Source organism: Heptranchias perlo, chromosome 13 (genome assembly GCF_035084215.1).
Source record: "Heptranchias perlo isolate sHepPer1 chromosome 13, sHepPer1.hap1, whole genome shotgun sequence".
NCBI lineage: Eukaryota > Metazoa > Chordata > Chondrichthyes > Hexanchiformes > Hexanchidae > Heptranchias > Heptranchias perlo.
Window position 1 is genome coordinate 60,329,662 of NC_090337.1, and position 21,397 is coordinate 60,351,058.

A 21,397-nucleotide genomic window follows, 5' to 3' on the forward strand; every position below is an offset into this window, starting at 1 on the left:
GAAGAGCAACTTCCAGCGAACAACAATGGAAGCAGTTCGACAGGGAAGGTCATCAGCTCCAGAAGCAGGCCGACACACAAGAAGAATCCAGAGCAACAGTCCCAGTGATCATCAGACACCTCGAGGCAACCAGGGCCTTACAAAACAACCAACTGAATACTGCCACCAACCAGCTGGGTAATATTGGGCCACCGCGACCAAAGAAAACCAACTCAGGAGAAAATCGAAGATCCGCAAAGTTTCCACTCTACAATCTATTTCTGACTTCCCTCTGGGTGAATTACTGTCAAGGATTCGTTTGGTGAGCATTATCTCTGGCCCTTTAGAGTCCAACTTAGCTAGTACAGTGGGATTGGGAGGGGTGAGGTATCTTTCTACTGTAATTTCCCTCGTGTGCACCGAAGTGTTCCCCATTTTATTAGAGTGTTAAGATTGTTGTGTTGTATTTTCTCTCTTGAATAAAGGTCAAAGTTTCTTGCACCAAAACCAGTTGTCTGCTGCACTTTGTCACAACCCCCAAATAAGTCCAAGGTCTGGAGCCCTGGGAGTGGGAGCGATTCGAACCCCTCAGAAGTCAGAGGCGAAGATGACACACACCACCACCCCCTACAGTGTACCTACACGTCACTTCCCATTAATCATCAATCTGCCACCACTCAGCAATATCATGCACAAACAGAGGGTCAGCTTTTACAGATAGAATCATAGAATCATAGAAGTTACAACATGGAAACAGGCCTTTCGGCCCAACATGTCCATGTCGCCCAGATTATACCACTAAGCTAGTCCCAATTGCCTGCACTTGGCCCATATCCCTCTATACCCATCTTACCCATGTAACTGTCCAAATACTTTTTAAAAGACAAAATTGTACCCGCATCTACTACTGCCAATGACACTCAAATCGATCTCACTGCCACCTACACTGAGACTGTTGCTGTACCATCTAACTGTCAGACATGAAGTTCTGGATTCGGTCCAATTTTCTACAACTCAACATCAGCAAGGATGAAACCATCTTGTTTGGCTTTTGCCAGAACCGACGTGCATCTCGCACCAACCTCATCCAACTTTCCCTCACTGCTCGCTCAGCACAGTCTGGTGGTATGCTGTTTCTGGTTTCTCTTTGACTCTGAGCTTGGCTCAGTCCCTTTCCAGAAACCTCTACTTTCACTTGTAGAACATTGCGGCCTGACCTCTCCTCCTCCTCTGAATTGGGGACTCAGTAATAAGGAGGCCGTAGTCAGAAAGTTATCACTGGAAGAAATTAGGAAAGCAAAGAGAGGGCATGAAAAAATATTGGCAAGTAAAATCAAGGAAAATTCAAAGATGTTTTATAAATATATTAAGAGCAATAGGATAACTAAGGATAGAGTAGGGCCTATTAGAGACCAAAAAGGTAAGCTATGTTTGGAGGTGGAAGATGTTGGCATGGTTCTTAATGAATACTTTGTGTCTGTCTTCACAAAAGAGAGGGACGATGCAGACATTGCAGATAAGGAGGACGAGTGTGATATATTGGATGGGATAAACATAGTGAGAGAAATATTAAAGGGTTTAGCATCTTTGAAAGTAGATAAATCACCAAGCCTGGATGAAATGTATCCCAGGCTGTTAAAAGAAGCAAGGGAGGAAATATCAGAGGTTCTGACCATCAGTTTCCAATCCTCGATGGATACAGACATGGTGCCGGAGGATTGGAGGACTGCTAACGTTGTACCGTTGTTTAAAAAGGGAGAGAGGGATAGACCGAGTAATTACAGGCCAGTCAGATTAACCTTGGTGGTGGGCAAATTATTGGAATCAATTCTGAGGGACAGGATAAACCATCACTAAGAAAGGCGCAGAGTAATCAATGACTGTCAGCATGGATTTGTTAAGGGAAGGTCGTGTCTGGCAAACTTGGTTGAATTTTTTGAGGCGGTAAGGGAGGGTCGATGAGGGGAGCGCATTTGACGTCGTCTACATGGATTTTAGCAAGGCTTTTGAAAAGGTCAAAAAAATACAAGCCCATGGGATCCAAGGAAAAGTTGCAAGTTGGATCCAAAATTGCCTGTGGCAAGAAGCAAAGAGTAATGACTGACAGGTGTTTTTGTGACTGGAAGGCTGTTTCCAGTGGGGTTCCACAGGGTTCGGTACTAGGTTCCTTGCTTTTTGTGGCATATATTAATGATTTGGACTTAAAATGTAGACGGCATGATTAAGAAGTTTGCAGATGATAAAAAGTTGGCCCTGTGTTTGATAGTGAGGAGGAAAGCAGTAGACTGTAGGAAGATATTAATGGACTGGTTAGGTGGGCAGAAAAGTGGCAAATGGAATTGAATCCAGAGAAGTGTGAGGTAATGCATTTGGGGAGGGCAAACAAGGCAAGGGAGTACACAATAAATGGGAGGATGCTGAGAGGTGCAGAGGAACAAAGGGACCTTGGAGTGCATGTCCACAGATTCCTGAAGGTAGCAGGACAGGTCGATAAGGTGGTTAAAAAGGCATACGGGATATTTTCCTTTTTTAGCCGAGGCATAAAATATAAGAGCCGGGAGGTTATGCTGGAAAGGTATAAAACATTGGTTTGGCCACAGCTTGAGTACTAAGTACAGTTCTGGTCACCACATTACAGGAAGGATGCAATTGCACTGGAGAGAGTACAGAGGAGATTCACGAGGATGTTATCAAGACTGGAGAATTTTCGCTCTGAGGAAAGATTGGATAGGCTGGGGTTGTTTTCTTTGGAACAAAGGAGGCTGAGGGGTGATTTAATTGAGGTGTACAAAATTATGAGGTGCCTTGATAGAGTGGATAGGAAGGACCTATTTCCCTTAGCAGAGAGTTCAATAACCAGGGGGCAGAGGTTTAAAATTATTGGTCGAAGGATTAGAGGAGAGCCGAGGAAAATGTTTTTCACTCAGAGGGTGGTGGGTGTCTGAAACTCACTGCCTGAAAGGGTGATAGAGGCAGAAACCCTCATCACATTTAAAAAGTACTTGGATATGCATCTGAAGTTCCATAACCTACAAAGCTACAGACCAAGTGCTGGAAAGTGGTATTTGGCTGGGTGGCTGATTTTCGGCAGGCGCAGACACGATGGGCTGAATGGCTTCCTTCTGTGCCGTAAATTTTCTCTGATTTTGTTATTCTATGATACAGTAAATTAAACAATTGGATTATTTCCTATTACTATTCTTTACTTTCGTTCCTCTTGGAATCTTTCCTAAGATTTTTCCGTCCTTTCCTAGAATAGTTATATCATTTGGAACACCTCCTTCCAATAGGCTTTCATTGGTCTTTTTCCTTTTTTCACTCCACTCTCGGGATGCACGATGCGATCCTTCCATGAAACCTGGAGTGTTAGTTCAAATTTTCCTTTATCTTTTCGTGAAATTTCAGTCATTTCTGCCAGGAAGCTACCCTGGATACTTTGACTGATTTTCGAGCGCTCTCTTATCTCCAAGGTGGGATTACCACTTTACTATGAATAAGTAATTCCTTCTATTCCTCAAATATTATATTTTTAATATTGTCTCATGATTTTAATTTTAAAGATACAAACCTATCTCGTGATCTTGAGTGACATGTCCATGTTTATCCACTTGTACCTAATGTAAGCAGCCATATGTATAATAACTGACTGTTTAGATGGACAGTCAACAAAAAAAAGTTTTGGAAAGAGGAAACTGGGACTGCATTGATCCCCAACACATCTGGGTTGCACCAACAGCCAGCAATTATTGCCTTATTTATTAACAGCATTACTCTCACCAGCTCCTGAGGAATTAGCCCTGTATCACTTTTCCCATTCGCACTTTTGGTTCTCAACAGCCAAATTAATTATTCATACCCAAGCTCTGTTTCATAGGAACAGGAGTAGGCCATTCACTACCTTGAGCCCTCTAAGCCTTGGTATCATTCTGGTGAATCTGCACTGTACCCTCTCCAAGGCCGAAATATCCTTTGTGACGTGCGGTGCCCAAAACTGAACGCAATACTCCAGATGGGGTCTGTCCAATGCAATATACAACTGAAACATAATTTGCTCCCTTTTTAATCCAGACCCCTTCAGATAAAGGCCAACACTCTATTAGCCTTGATTTTTGAACCCATCTACCGGCTTTAAATGATTTGTGTACTTGGACTCACAAATCTCTTTGCTCCTCTGCAGTTCGTAGTTTCTCACCATTTGGAAAATACTCCGATTTATCTTTCTGAGGTCCAAAGTGGATGACCTCGCACTTGTCCACATTAAACTCGATCTGCCATAGTTTTGCCCACTCACTTAATCTGTCTATGTCCCTTTGCAACTTCCTGATCCCGTCTGCACTACTAACTGTCCCTCCTAATTTAGTATCATCTACAAACTTGGATATACAACTCTCTATTCATTCATCCAAGTCATAAATAAAAATGGTGATACGCTGAAACCCGAGAACAGATCCCTGGGGAACACCATTTTTCACCAATCTGACTACCGACCCTTTATCCCCACTCTCTGTCTCCTAACTCGAAATCAATTTCCCACACAATTCAAAAGGCTATCTCCAATTCCGTGCAATCTCATTTTAGCCAATAATCTGTTGTGCTGAACTTTATTGAAGGCCTTCTGGCAGTCCATACAGATAGTATCCATAGACACTCCTTTCTCTACATTATTAGTTACAAATGTGCACATCTATAACATAAATCATATGAAGCAGGGCATCTACTGCACATTTTAGCGCCGAATATTTGTAGGATTCATTTCAGTTCCTTTTGTTTCTGAACTTTAATCTTTTTAGCTTGCATGAACTATATTTATGTGTTGGAACAATCGGGTTTACCAGCATTTCTGCTGCCAACAATGACATGATTGTTAATTTTTTTTGAAAATAAATAAACCCTGATTAACTTCAGTACAATCAATAGCAGTGTATTTAGTTCATTATTTAAAAAATGTTCCTTCCTCTTTATGTTTCACAGGACCCCATGAAGAAATATCTCAGCTCCACACCATGCTTTACCAGTACAAGGACTGTCTGTTTATCCTCATGATTGCAATTTGTAGTGTGCTGTACATATACTGTAAGACAGACACCTATCAGTATATTCAAAACTACATCTTTGAAATATCCCAGATGAAAAATAAAGCTGACCCAAATCTTCCAAATCCAATCACGAAATCTGGGATTATATTTGTGGAGACGACTGATAAAGTGGAGCCGACACCATTGGCGGTGTGTTCAGTGGAGTCTGCTGCTCGTTTAAACCCAGACAAACGTATTTATTACTTCATGAAGGGATTCAGTGGCAACTTAACACAGTATCCACACCCTGAGTATTCAGGCATCCCTTTGCTTTCCTCAATGAGTAATGTCGTCCTTTTACCTTTGAATGTCTTTGCACTGTTTGAAGACACTCCATTGAAAGACTGAGATCAAAAGGTAACCAATTATTAGAAAACATTTTAATGAGTTGTTTGACTGTAATTATCTTTTTAAAACAGCAGTGTCTACATAAAATAAATATGAAAATGATGAGAATGGAAGCAATATTCTCTGAGAAGTGAAAGTGGTTTTGTTGTTTACTATTTCTGGGCTGTACGGTGGACATTTCCGTTTGTGAATGAATGAGTGGTGGTGAATATTGGATTTTCTTAAGCAATGTGGTTCATCGTTGGTTTTGGAGTCCCAATTTGCAGTATTTGAAAATCAAAAGGTAAAACTGAGGATCGTAATTAAAGGGAAGTTGTTAGCCTTGTAGCATGCTATTCTATTCACGATATGCACAAAGTTTTGCTTGATATGAGACTTAGTTTGCTTATGAAAATCTCCTTTTTGGTGTGAAACAAGTTTAAAGCATTGGCGAGAGGCCAATTGTTAATTGGAAGTACCAGTGTTAACTTTTCCATATTGCAGAAATTGCACGATCTTTGAAGTTTAAAAAGATCGAATGCTTTCAATATTTCTGGTTTTCTTCATTTGAATATTTCTGGTTTGTTATTCCTTCAAAACACTTTAGTTATCACCTGTTGTTCCATGTCGTGCAAAGGCACAGATTTATACCCATAATTATGCAGCAGGAGACCATTGGGGAGCAAATCAATTCAAATCCTCTTACAACCCTGGTTATTGAATGACTTGGGGAGATACCTGGAGCCCCTGCAAACTGGGTTTATTGACTGAGAAATGGGAGCCGATGTTAGCAGGCCTGCGGGTTCTCGGCGGGGGGGCTATCGGGCGCGTGGGTAACACGCCCGGTGAAATGAGTGCGTCCCCCGCGCGATCACAGGATAATTGAAGTCATTTACCTGTGGTTACGGGTTTTCCGCTGCTCAGCTGCGCGCCGGCAGCCTGCGCATGCGCAGTGACGTCTGAGTGATGGTGGAGCTCTATTTAAAGGGGCAGTCCACCAATGCTCCTCCTGCTGCAAACAAGAAGTAGCACACCATGGAGCACCCCAGGGGTAAGGCTGCCCCACGATTTTCTGACCACTCACTCCAGCTGCTGCTGGACGGGGTAAGGAGGAGGAGGGAGACGTTGTTCCCCAGTGATGGAAGGAAGTGCCCAGCCTCTGCCAGCAGGAAGGCATGGGCGGAGGTGGCCGCGGAGGTTAGCAGCAGGGGCAACAACACAAGAACATGGATCCAGTGTCGCAAGAGATTCAACGATCTCACTAGGTCCGGCACAGTGAGTACACTAACACATTCTCCCACACTCCGTCTTCCACATCACCTCAAACACCTCACAACCCCTTCTGCACAGCCACCACAGTGCTCCCGCATCCATCCTCACAGCCACTCAACTATCATCCTCACCGTGCCTGCACGTACCCACCGTCCCTGTCCCCATTCGAACACTACCACACACCCCAATCCCCATACAATGGGATGGGCATGTGGCACACGCATCCTCCCATCCATCTCCCACACGCTCAACCCACCCACACCAATGCTTGAAGCGTCTCACAATGCAATCATCACTCAATCACGCATCTGTGTTTTGCCTTGACAGGAGAAGAGATGCAAGAATGCCCGGGAAAGGGCACGCACCGGAGGGGGCCCGCCACACGAGGTGGTTCTAACGCATGCAGAGCTGGACGCCTTGGAGATCAGCCACACGCTGCATTGCCTGTCCGTGCCGGATGGCGAGGCTGGGGCTGCAGAAACGTCCGGTAACGGAAAGCTGACACTCAGCACTCATGATCGCGAATGATCTTAGCATCACTTGGCATCTGCCGCACCTCACTATTTGTCCACATGCCTGATATTGCCCTTTGTTCTCTTGCAGGGCCGTCTGCGAGCGCCGTGTCTGTGGAGGGCGATTCCTCAGAGGACATGCCGGTCTCTGATGGTCCATCGTCACATATGAGCCAAGCATCCACCAGCGCAGATACACACACCTCGGTGGGTCCCCCTCCTCAATTAGTTGGGATTGCACATGGTGAGTCACCGCGCACATGTGAGCATGAGCAGACCCTGGTGGCAGGGGCAGCCGCGGAGGGTCCGCATCGGTGGGAGCACTCTTCTCCAGGCTCTGCTCAGCCGGACCCAGATGCTGAACCCAGGGGGCCACCAGTCAAAAGGAGAGTCGTCGAGGGGCACCAGCACATTGCCGAGGAACTGGAAGAGGTGCCACGCGCACTCTCCACAATCGCGCAGATGATGGAGGAGTCCAACTCCTGCATGAGGGCAATGGTGGCACAAGTACAGGAGGGTATCGGCAAGATAGTGTCGCGGGTAGGTGCAGGAACGTCTGCGGTGGAGGAAAGGCTAGCCTCCCTCGAGCATCACGCACAGCTCAACATTGAATCCATCCAGGCCCTGACAACGGCTGTTCGGATTCAGGGTGAGCAACATTCTGCCGCCATAAACAGGCTGTCAGATACATTAGAGGTGGCCTTGCAAGGTCTCACACAGGTCATCCAAACTGCCGTCCAGCAGGGTGGAAGGAGTGATGTGGGCCTAGGCCATGAGAGGGAAGATGGTGAACGTGGACATGGAAGTGGGGACGCTACTCAAAGTACCCCCACGTCTCACCCGTTGCCCCCCTCTCAACCAGTACCTGCAATGGTGCCTCCTCTCCAGGTGGCCGCGTCTGCCCCTGCTCAGGTGCAGGAGGAGCAGTCTGTGGAGGTGCCCTCACGGGCACCAAAAACCAGGGGGCGTCGGCCGAAAGCATCCACCCGGTCAGGGCACGAACAAGAGCAACCTGCCACTACCTCTGCTGGAGCCACAGGGGTAGCACCACGTAGGGGTTCCCGCAAACGTAAGGCCAAGGTGTTATGAACACAAAGGGAATGCACCAGGGTGTATGACAATTTGTTATGTTTTTATTTATAGTCGTTTACTGCACATACACAATAAACACAATTGTTCTCACCACTACTGCCACCTCTTGTCCATTCTTGAGCGGCTTGTGCAATAGGTCCCTTTCGTGGGGCTCATCATGACGACGAACACCTGGTCCCACCCATTGGGTCACACTACAGTGGGTGCAGGAGTAATGGCACCACTCTTCTGTGGAGGGGGCTGGTATGGCCGCTCCTCTGTGCACGTGATGAGGTCTGGACACCTCAGACAGTCTGATGTTAGGAGAACCGTGGACATATGAGTGCCTCCCTGGCCTGACGAGCATCCAGGTGAGCCGGTGTTCGGCCCATGGGTCCTTCCTCCTCCTCCTCCTCCTCCTGCTCCTCATCGTCGTCCTCAATATGGGTGGCGGATGTGCATGGGGCCTCCTCCAGCGGCACCCCTCTCTGTTGTGCCATGTTGTGCAGGGCACAGCAGACAACTATAATCCGTCCCACTCTGAGTGGCGTGTATTGGAGCGCTCCCCCAGAACGATCAAGGCACCTGAAGCGCATCTTGAGCACCCCTATAGCCTGCTCAATTGCAGACCTGGTAGCAATGTGGCTGTCATTATATCGACGCTGCGGCTCGGTGATGGGGTTCCTCAGAGGTGTCATGAGTCACGTGTGCGGGATATCCCTTGTCGCCGAGGAGCCAGCCGTTGCCGGTGTTGGGTGAGTGGAAGAGGGGCGGGACGGTGGACTCCCTGAGGATGACGGCATCGTGGCAGCTGCCAGTGTATCTGGCGCACACGTGTAGGAATCTCTGGCGGTGGTCACAGATGAGTTGGGCGTTCATGGAGCGATACCCCTTCCTGTTGATGAACAGTCCTGGCTCATGTGGAGGTGCCCGTATTGCTATGTGGGTGCAATCGATTACACCCTGCACCCGTGGGAAACCGGCCACAGCATGGAATCCAACCGCCCTCTCCATCTGGCTGCGGTCATCCATGGCGAAGTTGATGTAGTGCGAGGCCCTGTGGAACAACCCATCAGTAACCTGCCTTATGCACTTGCGTGCAGACGACTGACAGACCCCGGTGATGTCCCCTGTGGCACCCTGGAAGAATCCGGAGGCGAAGAAGTTGAGGGCAGTGGTGACTTTGACGGCGACGGGTGAGAAGATGCTGCTTGGTCCATCGGGGAGCAGCTCTTCTTTAAGGAGGCTGCAGATGTCGGCGACTACCTGGCGAGTGACTCTGAGCCTCCATATGCACTGCTCCTCAGAGAGGTCCAGGAAGCTGAGCCTCGGTCTGTAGACCCTGTGCCGAGGGTAGTGCCTCCTGCGACGCATCTCTCTCTGCGGTTGCCCTCCCTCCTGCTGTGCAGGTGGATGTGCCACAGCACCGTGTTGTGGGGCTCCACGTGTCTGAGGCGGACGGCGTGGCCTGTGAGGCTGCTGAGGCTGGTGATGCCGTTCATCCTCCGAGGATGTCAAGGCGGCCCCCATCTGGAAGTTGTAGGTCTGAGGGGTTCTGCTAGGTCGGTAAGTGTGTCCTCGCACTGGGGTTGTGGTTCCACGTCGGTGAATCTTCTTGCTAGGAGGAGGGTGGTGGAGGGCAAGCGTTGCCCTGTGTGACGGAGTGGCCTCCTGCGTTGGTGAAGGGTCTCCCCCCCCCCAACCTGTGGAATGCACCTTGGCAGCTGCCACAGGCTGCTGGCTGCAACACGTCCGTTTGAAGTGAGAGTGTTTCCCCCAGTTTCCCCCAGTCTCAGTTCAAGGTAAAATCCCTCCCTTCCTAATAAAACAGCTCAATCAGGCCTGTGAACGACCTGAACGAGCAAGATAAATACTTACAAGTGGCATCCCGCTGGCTTTAATTGCCTGCGGGATTCCCACCTGCGGGGTCTGCGCGCGCACGCCGGCACGTCCGTGGGGAACCCGGAAGTGGGCAGGTTCGAGACGGGATCCGGTCCCTCTCCGGGATTCCCCGATTTTCGGGGCCCCCCCGCCGAGAACGCACCCGATAGCGGGTGGTAAAATAAAGCCCATGGTCTTTTGATTAAGGAGGGGCAACAAAGACTGGAGAAAAAATAACTTTAAATATGGTGAAAATGAACATTATAGATTACATTTTACTCTGTCCATTATATCACAGGTAAATCCAGATTTGGAATGATTTTGGATCCATGTGTTTGCTGATGGCTGCAGGTTAGCACTGCTGTGGAAATAAGGTGGCATCTACCTGGATACTGACATTATATCAATGAGGCATAGAAACACGGAAACATCGAAAATAGGAGCAGGAGTAGGCCATTCGGCCCTTCGAGCCGCTCCACCATTCAATATGATCATGGCTGATCCTCTATCTCAATGCCATAATCCCGCTCTCTCCCCATACCCCTTGATGCCTTTTGTGTCTTGAAATCCATCTTGCTCCTTCATAAATATATTCAGTGACTTGGCCTCCACAGCCTTCTGTGGTAAAGAATTCCACAGGTTCACCACCCTCTGAGTGAAGAAATTTCTTCTCATCTCAGTCCTAAATGTCCTCCCCCATATCGTGAGACTGTGACCCCTCGTTCTGGACACCCAGCCAGGGGAAACATCCTCCCTGCATCCAGTCTGTCGAGCCCTGTCCGAATTTTATATGTTTCAATGAGATCCCCTCTCATTCTTCGAAACTTGAGTGAATACGGGCCGAGTCGACCTAATCTCTCCTCATACAACAGTCCTGCCATCCCAAGGACAGTCTGGTGAACCTTCGCCGCACTCCCTCTATGGCAAGTATATCCTTTCTTAGGTAAGGAGACCAAAACTGCACACAATACTCCAGGCGTGGCCTCACCAAGGCCCTGTATAACTGCTCCTATATTCAAATCCTCTTGCAATGAAGACCAACATACCATTTGCCTTCCTAACTGCTTGTTGCACCTGCATGTTTGCCTTCAGTGACTGGTGTACAAGGACACCCAGGTCCCTTTGGACATCAACATTCCCCAATCTATCACATTTAAATAATACTCTGTCTTTCTGTTTTTCCTTCCCAAGCTTTTGCCGTTTGCCAATTTTACCTGTGGAGAACCTGTAGACTATGCCAGTAATGGAGCAACGGGATTTTATGAAAGAACATAAGAACATAAGAAATAGGAGCAGGAGTAGGCCAGTCGGCCCCTCGAGCCTGCTCCGCCATTCAATAAGATCATGGCTGATCTGATCCTAACCTCAAATCTAAATTCATGTCCAATTTCCTGCCCGCTCCCCGTAACCCCTAATTCCCTTTACTTCTAGGAAACTGTCTATTTCTGTTTTGAATTTATTTAATGATGTAGCTTCCACAGCTTCCTGGGGCAGCAAATTCCACAGACCTACTACCCTCTGAGTGAAGAAGCTTCTCCTCATCTCAGTTTTGAAAGAGCAGCCCCTTATTCTAAGATTATGCCCCCTAGTTCTAGTTTCACCCATCCTTGGGAACATCCTTACCGCATCCACCCGATCAAGCCCCTTCACAATCTTATATATTTCAATAAGATCGCCTCTCATTCTTCTGAACTCCAATGAGTGGAGCCCCAATCGACTCAACCTCTCCTCATATGTCCGCCCCCTCATCCCCGGGATTAACCGAGTGAACCTTCTTTGTAGTGCCTCGAGAGCAAATATGTCTTTTCTTAAGTATGGAGACGAAAACTGTATGCAGTATTCCAGGTGCGGTCTCCATACTTTTTATGCGCAACTGCATGGAAAATTTTGTGGCCCATTATGTTGGACACATTTGGGGTCAACAAGGCCCTGAACTGATAACCCGTGTTCTGAAGCGATGGTGCCAGTCAAATAAATTGGCCGACTTCACTGGAAAAGAATGCAATGCTATCTCTTTATGGATCGCAAGGCGGTTCTATCCAATCCCATTCCAAACTGGAAAAATCACGATGTTCCCTGGGAGAAGGAGCTTCTTCTCAGCTATATATGGAGCACATGCCTGGAACTGTATGAATTCTCATAAGAAAAAGAAAATAATTCCTGGAAGTGGATCATTAATGGATTATCTCTTTCAGATGTATTGTCCAACCACATGCAGAGATTTAATTCAATCTGGGAAGAGTTCAGAGTTCAGAGTCACTTTCGACTTGAAATTTTGGGGACCGGGAGGACATGAAGTGGACTGTTTGCCCAATATGGGGGGGAACAGTTTGGGATAGAACATGGAAATTCCATCTGTTACATCTTCATTCGGCCCATCAGAATTCTCACCAGCCGAGAGCTGGACTGAGTTCCACTGTAGACCGAGTAAAGGCTCCAAGACAGCACTAAAATGGCCATTTGCTCCCTTGGGAGCTTTTCAAAATGTCTACAACATTTTCTCTTCGGCCCGTGCTGGGCCTCTGTCCCTGCCATCAGAGCGGGACAGGACGTCCGATTTTCCTGCCAGCTATCTTGACAGACATCTCTAATACACCTGTACAGATGTGGGCCACCTGCCCCAATTATTGCAATGAGTGTGTCCCCGTGATTTGGGTCTGGGTCTGGGTCATTAGTCACAGGCGGATGCCAGGCCCAATCTGCCCCACTTCCGTTGGCCGAAATGGACACCAGGAATTTCAGGCTCTGATCAGAATATTTTCTCTTGGGACTGGGAAATCTCGGCTCAAATAAAAAAAATTGATGGAATTGCTCCAAATTAAACGACAAATAGTGATTTGACACCAAGTCACCTTGGTTTGAAAAACCAAGTAACTGTGGTGTGTGAATAAAAATGTTACTTTACTGCAGATTGGAGCAACCTTTACTCTGAAGTTGTGTTTTTGAGGCATGTTGTTGGGGTTCTATTGTGATCGAGTTACTTTAAACATTGGCCCAGAATTTGCAGTCAAAATAAGGGGGAGGCTAATAACGCTCTCAGTTATTTATGCTCAAATCACACAGCAACTTCAGGCGAGGGCAGATGCGCAGTTAAACGCGAAAATCCGGAAGTTGCTGCCTGAGATGCGCCGCTCCACTGTTAGCTTTGTGAAAACGGTATCTCGCTGTCTGACTCACCATTGAAATGTATTGAATGGCGTGAAGTTGCTGTATTTACGCGGTAGATACGGACTAACCTCGACAAAGTAAGTTAGGGCTTATCCATTTCGGTCTAAGTACCCTTTTTAACGGCGTGGTAAGTGTTAATTACTGCCGACCAACCACTCTGGCACTGAAAATTAACTATTACTGGTGTGGAGTCTCTTCCTTCAGCTTTTAATTGTTGTTGCAGAATTTAAGGAAAAAATTAAATTACAGGAGCTTTTCCTTTCTGTCGCTTTTCTGTCTCTCTTAATCGAACCTTTCTTTCTCTCTCTTTGGGGGTGATTTTAAACCCCAAGAACGGGTGGGTTGGGGGCGGGTGGGAGTTGAAAATAGTTGTTTTCTGGGTCACGACCGCAACCCGGCTTTATTTCCGGGTTTAATGTCGGTGTGTAAAAGTACAGGCTTCCCACTGGGAATGCAAAGTCTGAAAATTTTGCGGTTGCGACCCAAAAAAACAACTATTTTCAACTCCCACCCACTGCCAACCCACCTGTTTTTTGGGGTTTAAAATCACCCCCTTTATTTCTCTTTCTGTGCCTGATGTGACATTCAATTCACTGTTCGAACTTGCACTTCCTGGTTCAGACTCATTCATTTCACAGTCTTTCAATCTGATTGGTTAAGGAGATGGACCATTGCTTGACCTGTTCACACAGATCCCAGATGCCCTGTAGAGGGCACCGCGCTGTTTCCATCTCACATTTCCAGCATCTTCCAGTGCAAGGACTCATGGAAATTAAACGGGCAAGTGCAAATCTAACTAACGGCGGGCACCGTTCGTTGACCAGCTGCAGCAAATTTGGGTTTTTAAGGCATGTTCTTGGGGTTCTGTTGTGGTAGATGTAAGAAATACGATTTCTCGACCAAGTCATAGTCATGTATCCCAGCCTGCAATGCTTCAGGTTCGGGGCGAAAAAGCGAAGCCTTGTGTCTGTGAGAATACAAAGGGAACCAGTACTCCACAGGAAATGATGTGCCTGACATCAGGCAAAGTGATTAAGAATATTGCAAAGACAATAAAACTGTGAACAGACACATTGAAGATCAAATAGTCAGAAACAGATAACAAAACGTCCCGAGGCATAATCAAAGACTCAGGACCTGGACACAGACTAATCCTGTGATGTTAATTGCAGGAGCTTTTTTCAATTAGGTAACTTTCGTGATTGGCAGATACAGGAGGAGACATCTTCAATGTCTGCACCCGAACAATCGAAATACACAGAAAGATAAGAGTATGTCCCTCCCCCATCAGATGGACAGGGCCTGATATTACCAGGGCGGTGGTTTCGCGGCAGTGGGGGGCGATTGTTTCACGTGGGTAAGGTTCCCGGTGAAATCAGTCTGCCCCGCGCGCAATCGCAGGCTGATTGGATCCACTTACCACTTGTTCCGGGTTCCCCACTGCTGATCTGCGCGGCGGGCGGGCTGCGCATGCGCAGTAAGGTCTGTCAGCTGGAGCAGCTCTATTTAAAGTGGCAGTCCTCCACTGACTGATGCTGCAAGAAATAGGAAAAATTACAGCATGGAGCAGCCCAGGGGGAAGGCTGCTCCCAAGTTTAATGATGCCTCACTCCAGGTATCATTGGATGGGGTGAGGAGGAGGGGGAGGACAGAGATCTTCCCCCCGGCGGGCGGGAGGAAGCGGCCTGCCTCTGCCACCAAGAAGGCCTGGCTCGAAGTGGCAGAGGAGGTCATCTGCACCACCAACATATCGCGCATTTGCATACAGTGCAGGAGGCGCTGCAATGACCTAAGTAGGTCAGCCAAAGTGAGTACACTTACTCATTCCCCTACACTCCGTCTGCCACATCACCGCCCCCACCCCACATCTCCTTCTACACTGCCAACACTACTCTGTCACATCACCCCTCATACCCACTCAAACCTCATTCTAATCTTACCTGCACTGACTCACCTCGCCAGTACTCATCCCGCCACTACCACTCAACCCAATCCTCATACAATCTCATGGCTCTATCTCATACTCACCCTCTCATGCATCTCTTTCACGGTCAGCCTCACTCAACCTGCCACTACCTGTGCTGCAGTCACAGGTCATGCATCACATATGTGCAGTAGGCAGCGTAAGACAAACGTGTCGTGAGCATGAAGGGGATGCACAAGGGTGTTTGAGGGTTTGTCATGGTATTTACTTGTATTTAATTTCTGAGCAACTCACATTACATATTATATTGGCACCGCTACTGTCACGTCTTTGCGAATCTGGTCTGGTTTGTGCAATAATACCCTTTCCTGAGGATCACAATGAAGACCCACACCTGATGCCACCCATTGTGTCACTGCAGAGTGGGTGTAGGTGTATTTGCAGGCCTCTTTTGTGCAGACGACTGAGAGACATCGGCGATGTCCCCGGTGGCACCCTGGAAGGATACGGAGGAGAAGTTGTTGAGAGCAGTGGTGACTTTGACAGCGACAGGTAAGAAGATGGTGCTCGGGCCAGCCGGGAGCAGCTCGGCATGAAGGAGGCTGCAGATGTCCACGACGACACGTCGAGTGACTCTGAGCCTCCGTGTGCACTGCTGCTTAGAGAGGTCCAGGAAGCTGAGCCTCGGTCTGTGGACCCTGTGGCGAGGATAGTGCCCTCTGCGACGCATCTCTCTCTGCGGTTGCCCTCCCTCCTGCTGTGCAGGTGGATGTGTCACAGCACTGTGTTGTGGAGCTCCACGTGTCAGAGGTAGAAGGCTTGGCCGGTGAGGCTGTTCGCCCTCCGAGGAGGTCATGACTGCAGCTACGGTGGCCCCCATCCAGAAGATGTACATCTGAGGGGGTCTGCAAGGTAGGTACATGTGTCTGGACACCGGGGTAAGTTTGCAAGTTGGTGAATTTTGTTGTTAGGAGGAGGGTGGTGGAGGCCAAACTTTGTCCAAAGTGACAGAGTGGCCTCCTGCAATGAGTGAGGGTCTCCCCCCACCACCTGTCAAATGGACCTTTGCAGCTGCCACAGGCTGACAGCTGCAACACGTCCATTTGAACTTGGAGTGTTTCCCCCAGTACGGGAAACAGTCCCAGTTGTTTGTAAAATCCCACCCCTCCTAAAATATCATGTTAATCAGGTCTGTAAATGACCTGAAATACCAAAATAAATACCTTAAGTGGCACCCCGCCGGCTTTAATTGCCAGCGGGAGTCCCACATGTGGGGGCTGCGCGCGCATGTCAGCGCGTCAGTGGGGAACCCGGAAATGGGGCGGGTTGGAGCCGGGCTCCGGACCCGCCCCGGGAATCCCCGATTTTCGTAGCCCCCCCGCCAGGAACGCACCCAATCGCGGGTGCTAAAATAGTGCCCATTGAATGGACAACAGTTAACACCATAGAATGGATATCAGAAAGGTGTCTGGAACAATGAACACCCTGGTGGGAGGAAATGTTCGGGGCATATGGCATCATGAGACTAATGTTGTTAAGCATCGAGAAGCAACTATGCTTCAGAAAGATATCTCAACTGGGTCACTGTCCTGTGAGTGGAGCATATCTTGACAATAAGATCAGTTAGTTAGTGTAGCAGCTGGCATCTTTCTCCACAGTCAACTTTGTGGAGAGAAAGAAATCACCGACACTTTACACACGCTGTTGATTAAAGTGAAGATGTGGTGACAGTGGAATCCTTCGGGAGCATCAGGGAGTGGGATTTGGGAGCATTTAGTAATTCTGGAGTTTTACTGCTCTGCGGTTCAGAGTTGGTGTTTCATTTATTTTCTTGCTTTTTGCTAAAACATTTTGAAACAGGAAGTTGTTTTAATGTTTACATTTCTCCCAGTCCTTTGACACCCCACCCAGACATCCTACCCGATGTACTCTGATATCGACAAAAGAACAAAGTACCGCAGACGACCAAAGTCCAAAATAAATACAGAAAATGCTGCACGTACTCAGCAGGTCAGGAAGAATTTGTCAAGAAAACACAAATCAATTGACATTTCAAGTTAGAAGCAGCTTCTGGGGCGACGGAGGCCCACACACCCTACGATACCAGGCCTGATCAGCTTGATACTTCCTCGGGACAGGTTGTACCATCCTTGTTTATTTGATATAACCGTATTCGAACATTGTTAACTAAATACTTGTTGTTTCGTTTAACCGCCTTAGAACATTGTTTTATGTGTATAATAAAGCTTGCATGTTTGGTCACACTCGGGCCCAAATCATTGTGGAAGTTATTATTAAGAAGGATTAACAACCCTTGGTAGCATTAATAACAGCATATTTCCAACAGTGGTGTAACTTTTGTACAGTATCTATCTTATCTGGTAATTCTTGATGGTAATCTAACACTGAGAGCCTAAGTGGAAACATATTTTAATCCCAGACACTGATTCCTTTATATTTATGAGTACAAAGCTCATTAAAAAATTCATGCTAAAAAATTAAATTATTAACAATATAAAATAGGAAATAAATATAACCTTATTTGAGTATAAACCAATTAAGCACCATGGTAATCTATAAGTCATTCACCACAATACCTGGTTTCGTAACCAACTGCTCTTACAACCAGGATGCACTCTGCTTCACTTGCTGGTATTTTACTTGATTGTCTCGTCCCAAGTACGTCTGGTGAGTGGAGCATATCTTGACAATTAGATCAGTTAGTTAGTGCAGCAGCTGGCATCTTTCTCCACAATCAACTTCGTGGAGAGAAATAAATCACCAACACTTTACACACACTGTTGATTAATGTGAAGATGTGGTGACAGTGGAATCCTTCGGGAGCATCAGGGAGTGGGATTTGGGAGCATTTAGTAATTCTGGAGTTTTACTGCTCTGCGGTTCAGAGTTGGTGTTCCATTTATTTTCTTGCTTTTTGCTAAAACATCTTGAAACAGGAAGTTGTTTTAATGTTTACATTTCTCCCAGTCCTTTGACACCCCACCCAGACATCCTACCCGATGTACTCTGATATAGACAAAAGAACAAAGTACCGCAGACGACCAAAGTCCAAATTAAACACAGAAAATGCTGCACGTACTCAGCAGGTCAGGAAGAATTTGTCAAGAAAACACAAATAAATTGACATTTCAGGTATAAACACTGGGTCAGACTCATTAGCAATGAACAGCGTTTATAAAGGAACAGAACAAGGGACAGGGAGGGATGTAAGAGTAGGCACATGAGTTGGAATTTTTTTTTATTCATTCATGGGATGTGGGTGTCGCTGGCAGGGCCAGCATTTATTGCCCATTCCTAAATGTCCTTGAGAAGGTGGTGGTGTTCCGCCTCCTTTCCAACTGAGTGGCTTGCTCGGCCATTTCAGAGGGTAGTTAAGATTCAACCACATCGCTGACGGTCTGGAGTCACATGTAGGCCAGAACGGGTAAGGATGGCAGGTTTCAGTCCCGAAAGGACATTAGGGAACAGGATGGGTTTTTACAAAAATCCATTCGTTCCATGGACACCGTTACTGATGCTGGGGGCTCGATTTTACCACCCGCTATCGGGTGCGTTCTCGGCGGGGGGGCCCCGAAAATCGGGAAATCCAGGAGTGGGACCGGATCCCGCCTCGATCCCGCCCACTTCCGGGTTCCCCGCTGGTGCCAATATAATGTGTGATGTGAGTTGTTCTGAAATTCAATATAAGTAACAACCATGACAAACCCTCAAACACCCTTGTGCATCCCCTTCATGCTCACGACACGTTTGCCTTACGCTGCCTACTGCACAAATGTGATGCATGCCCTGTGGCTGCAGCACAGGTGGTGCCAGGTTGAGTGAGGCTGGCCGTGAGAGAGATGCACGAGAGGGTGAGTATGAGATAGAGCCATGAGATTGTATGAGGATTGGGTTGAGTGGTAGTGGCGGGGTGAGTACTGGCGAGGTGGGTAGGTGCAGGTAAGATGAGGATGGGGTTTGAGTGGGTATGAGGGATGATGTGACAGAGTAGTGTTGGCAGTGCCGAAGGAGATGTGTGGTGGAGGCAGTGATGTGGCAGACGGAGTGTAGGGGAAAGACTATGTGTACTCACTGTGGCTGAACTACTGAGGTCATTGGAGCGCCTCCTGCACTGTGTGCAGGTGGGCGATATGTTGATGGCGCAGGTGACCCCCTCTGCCACCTCGAACCAGGCCTTCCTGGTGGCGGAGGCGGGCCGCTTCCTCCCGCCCGCCGGGTGGAAGATCTCTGTCCTCCCCCTCCTCCTCACCACATGTATTGATACCTGGGGTGAGGCATCATTAAACTGGGAGCAGCCTTCCCCCTGGGCTGCTCCATGCAGTCATATTTGCTATTGGTTGCAGCATCTGTCAGTGGAGGACTGCCCCTTTAAATAGAGCGCCTCCAGCTGACAGATGTTACTGCGCATGTGCAGCCCGCCCGAAGCGCAGATCAGCAGCGGGGAACCTGGAGGAGCAGGTAAGTGGATCCAATTAGTGGTTTGCCTGCTACGATCGCGCCGGCAACCCACTAATTTCACCGGGCGCGTAACCCACGCGCCCGCTAGCCCATCCGCCGAGAATCCGCAGGCCTGCTAAAATCGGGCCCTAGATTTTTATTCCAGATGTTATTTAATGAACTGAATATTTTAATTAACTGAACACAGCTGCTATGGTGGGATTTGAATTTATATCTCATTTGGTTTATTAGTCCAGGCTTACTGGGATTACCAGTTCAGTAACATAACCACGATGCTACGATAACCTTGAATAGACATTTAAACACGTATACAAATGAAACTAATTCTGTAGTAGTTGTAGGGGTTAATAAGGAAAAGATCAGTCTCAGTGCTGTGACAGTTAGGACTCAATACTGTGGGAAGAAATGAGGAAGGAACGTTAACGAACATGCATGGTGCCAGATAGACTGGGTCTCAGAGGGGAATGTAAGGCATGAACAGAGCTCGCTGTGGAATGCACCAAGAAGAGATAAGAGAGTGAAGGTCGTGTCTGACAGCCATGGTTATTTGTGCAGAAAGAACAATAAACAGGGATTGATGGTATTGTGCTGGCATGTATGAGGGAAGAACATAGGAATGTAATTTGACGTAGTGACGTGTTAGGTAAATGTTCTCACCTATTCATTAGGTATAAATAGGACTCACTGATGTAATAGCATCATATTAGGGAGATGTAATTAACCCGATAAGAATACATGGGGCCCGATGTTAGCAGGCCTGCGGGTTCTCGGCGGGGGGGCTATCGGGCGCGTGGGTAAAACGCCCGGTGAATTGAGTGCGTCCTCCGCACGATCACAGGATAATTGAAGTCATTTACCTGTGGTTACGGGTTTTCCGCTTCTCAGCTGCGCGCCGGCAGCCTGCGCATGCGCAGTGACGTCTGAGTGATGGTGGAGCTCTATTTAAAGGGGCAGTCCACCAATGCTCCTCCTGCTGCAAACAAGAAGTAGCAGACCATGGAGCACCCCAGGGGTAAGGCTGCCCCACGATTTTCTGACCACTCACTCCAGCTGCTGCTGGACGGGGTAAGGAGGAGGAGGGAGACGATGTTCCCCAGCGACGGAAGGAAGTGCCCAGCCTCCGCCACCAGGAAGGCATGGGCGGAGGTGGCCGTGGAGGTGAGCAGCAGGGGCAACACCACAAGAACATGGATCCAGTGTCGGAAGAGATTCAACGATCTCACTAGGTCCGGCAAAGTGAGTACACTAACGCATTCTCCCACACTCCGTCTTCCACATCACCTCAAAGACCTCACAACCCCTTCTGCACTGCCACCACAGCGCTCCCGCATCCATCCTCACAGCCACTCAACTATCATCCTCAACGTGCCTGCACGTACCCACCGTCCCTGTCCCCATTCGAACACTACCACACACCCTAATCCACATACAATGGGATGGGCATGTGGCACACGCATCCTGCCATCCATCTCCCACACGCTCAACCCACCCACACCAATGCTTGAAGCGTCTCACAATGCAATCATCACTCAATCACGCATCTGTGTTTTGCCTTGACAGGAGAAGAGATGCAAGAAAGCCCGGGAAAGGGCACGCACCGGAGGGGGCCCGCCACACGAGGTGGTTCTAACGGACGCAGAGCTGGACGCCTTGGAGATCAGCCACACGCTGCATTGCCTGTCCGTGGCGGATGGCAAGGCTGAGGCTGC

The 21,397-nt window shown here is 48.1% G+C and overlaps 1 pseudogene; it reads left to right on the forward strand.

The window, feature by feature from the left end:
* The first annotated feature begins 959 nt into the window (after positions 1-959).
* The window catches only part of LOC137331155 (alpha-1,4-N-acetylglucosaminyltransferase-like), a 42,671-nt pseudogene continuing 22,233 nt past the window's right edge, over positions 960-21,397 (forward strand).